At 40.3% G+C, this 2,500-nt stretch overlaps 1 long non-coding RNA gene across 1 annotated transcript in view; it reads left to right on the top strand.

Annotated features, from left to right (window-relative positions):
• The window catches only part of LOC118762814, a 19,120-nt gene that overhangs the window by 16,124 nt on the left and 496 nt on the right, over positions 1 to 2,500 (top strand). The window contains exon 2 of the long non-coding RNA XR_004998562.1: positions 753 to 758. This is a non-coding gene — a long non-coding RNA (uncharacterized LOC118762814). The remainder of the gene's footprint in view (positions 1 to 752; positions 759 to 2,500) is intronic.

Here is a 2,500-nt window from a genome sequence, read left to right on the forward strand (position 1 = left end):
ACGGGGCAATATACTTGTACACTTTATATCACTAGTAAGAACGTCATCTGTCTAGTTAAAAGTCATGTACCAACTACATATATCTATCAATAAGAATATTATATGTTCTTTGAAATGGGTCGCTGCACTCCATCTCCGTCCCCCCGTTCTTCTCCTGCCCCCAATTGAGATACGTTTCTGTTTCGGTTCCCAAAATCCGCAATAAACACTCCGCTGAGTAATTTCTACTTACCCAGTGGCTGAAAGCACTCGATCATCACCACCCACATCTTTATTCAACTGTCAACCTACATTTGTTCAAGCGAAACATTGTAATTGTGTGTGTATGTATGTATGTATGTATGTATGTATGTATGTATATATATATATATATATATATATATATATATATATATATATATATATATATATGTATATGTATGTATGTATGTATGTAGTATGTATGTATGTATGTATGTATGTATGTATTTATGTATGTATATGTGTACGTATGTATACGCACAAGGAGAGAGGGAAAGAAAGAGCGAGATTGGGATCGGACGATCGTCGTAAACAAAGACCAGGTCGTACTTTATTTTTAAGCATGTTAATTCAACCAGAGCCGATAACAAATGCCGCTAGGCTTTTGTTTTCCTAATCTATCTCCAGGGAAAATTTCAATAAATGAAGAATTTATCGCGCACCCATTAATTTGATGATACTAACTCATGTCATTAGTGCCTTCGAGTTATTTTTCATTTAGCTCATTTTAGTTTTAAGTATGGAAATTACTTTGGGTAAGAAGGTAGTTAACGCATTCTGCATGTATTAAAAATATGTATAGTTTTGCATATATATTTTTTATCTTTTACTTTTTACTTGTTTCAGTCATTAGACTACGGCCATTCTGGGGTACCGCCCTGGAGAATTTTTAGTCGAAAGAATCGACTCCAGTACTTATATTTTGTTAGGACTGGTACTTATTCTATCAGTTCTATTTTGCCGAACCGCTAAGTTACGGGAACATAAACACACCAGCATCCGTTGTCATACAGGGGTGGGGGGCAAACACAGACACGAAGACACACTCACACACACACATTTATATATACATATATATATATATAAACATCGGGCTTCTTTCAGTTTCCGTCTACCAGATCCACTCACAAGGCATTGGTCGGTCCTAGAAAACACTTGTGCAATGTGCCACGTAGTGGGACTGAACCTGGAACCATGTGGTTGGGAAGCAAGCTTTTTACCACACAGCCCGCAGATATTTCTTCAACAGTACATTTATAGTATTCCATATATCTTTGTGATCCGCTTTCCCACGTAATTGTCTGCGTAAGTAATTACACACACACACACACACTCACTCACTCACACACACACACACACAAACACACACACACACTCACACACACTTGTGTATATATAATGTCTGATGGAGAGAGTTAATATCTTAGGAGTAGATTTTACCAAATATTTGGTTGAGTTGGTCTCTTCAGGAAGGTTGTATCATAAGTTGCCTGAAGATCGTATGCATCGACATTGAAACTCAGAGTAGCAAGAGACCAACTCGACATTCTTCTTTCTCTTTTTTGTCCCTTCACCCCTTCGCTTTTTCTCTCTCTGTTGGTTTCTCTTCTCCTCTCCCTTGTTGTCTTTCTCCTCTACTTGCTGCTGTCACGTGACCCGGGGCCAGCTTTCTCCCTTTCTCACACTGGTCTCGTAGCTGACCAGTCGTAAATTCTCTATCTTTCCATCCTTTAGAACATCTTCTAAACGTTACTTACTATTCTTGTCTTCTTGGCCCTAAGGCCTTATTTTGTTCGTCTGTTCGTCCTTGTCCACCATCCTAAATCACACAGTATTGATTTATTTTGTTTGCTCACGGCCTTGAATTCTCCAGAAAAAACTTTTCTTGCGGGTTCCGCCAATATGGGAAGACCTCGGTCTTATTATTAATGGTGCGAAACTGAATAATACCAATTGGTTGAAGAATTGGGGAACTTCTGTGGTTGTCTCCCGTCCACACGACGCTGTTGGAAAGCAAGTTTAGAGAGAGTGCGGTGTAAGATTACGCGCCCTTCCCCTCCATTGGTCAGTTGAAGTTTAGACAGTGTCACGTGACAACTAGCTGGTGCTGGCTGCTGGAGCCTATCAGCGAGTATTTAAAGAGGAATTTGGTAGGATAGTTAGTCGCCCACTAACACTCATTGATGCTGCATCGAAGAGGGCAGGAAACAGAAGGAAAAGGAGAAAGAAGAAATGCACTCAACACCAGAGCTGAAGGCACCTCCGAAAGGTGGGAGGCGCCACGTCGAAAACGGTAGAGGAGTAGGGGCCAAAACCGGACATGGCTCCTCCTGATGATGTCTTTAGCCACTGGATCCTATAAAAGAGCTGTTGAGGTAGCAAACCACGAAACGTGGTTTAATTCACCCGTTATATCGTCTGTTTATTTACCATACACAAGCACACACCCACATATGTATATATGCGATGGTTTTTAAGC

The sequence above is a fragment of the Octopus sinensis genome, linkage group LG3 (assembly GCF_006345805.1).
Source record: "Octopus sinensis linkage group LG3, ASM634580v1, whole genome shotgun sequence".
NCBI classification, from domain to species: domain Eukaryota; kingdom Metazoa; phylum Mollusca; class Cephalopoda; order Octopoda; family Octopodidae; genus Octopus; species Octopus sinensis.